Here is a 1,592-nt window from a genome sequence, read left to right as displayed (position 1 = left end):
TGATATCTACTGGCTATTTGATAACACAGGCTGGACAACAGGTGCTTTGGAGAAGTGTTGATTGACAGATTGCTAAAGTAAGGGATCACCACAGGACTGCTGTCTGGTAGCCAGGACTTTATCTGTGAGAGGAACAGAGACAATACACAGGTTTACTTCATATCAAAGCCCGTACAGATTCCTGTAGGACTGTTTTTTGCAATGCAGAGCTTCATTTGTTGGTCATTTAGCCTCATTTTTGAATTCTTTTATTTATCCAGTTTGGAATCCAATTCATTTTCAATTATTTAATAGATTATGTGTTAAATAAAACAAACAGTAGCAGATTTGCCTCTTTTTTCCTGCTGCTGTTTATTTAATAAAAATACATTCTTATTTCTAAATACTTTTCATCTTTGTTTGCAGCATGTATTTTATTGTTTGAAATTCCTGTTCCTTGAGGTTGAAGTCAGCTTGACGTGGACAGATTTAAAATTTTATTTGAACACAACTTTTACTGAAACATTGTTTAAAAACAAGAAGAAAAGGAGTCAAGTTTCACATTTCTCTTTAGTCCATTTACCTGTTGAGCACAGTATGACAGCAGCACTGTCTTCCCTGTGCAGGGCCCTCCTGTCGCCACTAGTGGGCAATGTTGGTCACTCTGCTCCATATAGGCTCTGACTTAACAACAAAAAAAAGAGAGCCACTGAATTGTAAAGTATCGAATGTTATCCAGTGATGGAAAGTTCAAGAAAGTCTTGTTTTTAACTTAGTCAGTAATCCTCCACACTGTCATCTTAACAGTAATTCAGAAGTGATCGCATCTAAACCATAAGATCTTAAAATAAATGTTTTAAACAAACTCCTTGATCCTGACCTTTTCCTCCTCTGGCTGAATGACATCATAAAAGCAGCACAGAAGGCGGCACAGCTCCTCCTGCTCGGCCTGCTCTCTGGCCAAAGCATCACTGAGCTGAGAGTCCTCTCTGCTTTCTAAGATGTTACAGCTGTCAATCAACCCCACAAGGTCAGAGTACGCCTGCTGGCAGAGACTCTGCATAGCATAGTCTCCTGGCTGTCGTGTAACCGCGCTGATGGTCACACTCTGTGGTGGTGGTAAAGACAACCAGCTGGCAGGAAGGTATGAGGCCAGGCAGGAAGATGTCACACAGCTCAGAGAATAATTGTTCATCGGTTGGTGTTGTCTTCAGCTCAGAGGCAGCAGCCTGAAAACACAGGATATGGTAAAACAGGGATCTGTAGCTCAGACAGTTTGTTTTACTGCACAAACAGAACTGACATTTAACATAACATTAACTGTTTTTATGCAAGCAAAGAGTGTCAAACTTAAATACTGTATTTGGCGAGGTTGTAAGGGATAAGCTTGATCATTTGCTATATTAACAGTATTTTCAACAGTAAATTGCTTCTATTCACTGTTAATGTCTGTCAGTCCTGGATTAGCTCATTTGTCTGTGCCACAAACCTCCACTGATGTTCAAAAATGATTAAAAACACCTCAGCGAAGCACTCATTTCCAGGACACCTGCGCATTTGTGTGAACACAAATCATGTGTCCTCTGTCAGGAACTAATAATAACTTTAAACAT

The 1,592-nt window shown here is 39.9% G+C and overlaps 1 long non-coding RNA gene across 1 annotated transcript in view; it reads right to left on the bottom strand.

The window, feature by feature from the left end:
- The window catches only part of LOC109960197 (uncharacterized), a 5,679-nt gene continuing 4,087 nt past the window's right edge, over positions 1-1,592 (bottom strand). The window contains exons 2-4 of the long non-coding RNA XR_002274960.1: positions 860-1,208; positions 563-663; positions 1-122 (exon numbers count right to left, since the gene is read on the bottom strand). This is a non-coding gene — a long non-coding RNA (uncharacterized LOC109960197). The remainder of the gene's footprint in view (positions 123-562; positions 664-859; positions 1,209-1,592) is intronic.

Source organism: Monopterus albus, unplaced genomic scaffold (genome assembly GCF_001952655.1).
Source record: "Monopterus albus unplaced genomic scaffold, M_albus_1.0 scaffold45.1, whole genome shotgun sequence".
In the NCBI taxonomy this organism is placed as follows: domain Eukaryota; kingdom Metazoa; phylum Chordata; class Actinopteri; order Synbranchiformes; family Synbranchidae; genus Monopterus; species Monopterus albus.
The sequence above is the reverse complement of the archived record's forward strand: the minus strand, read 5'-3'. Positions and strand labels throughout refer to the sequence as shown.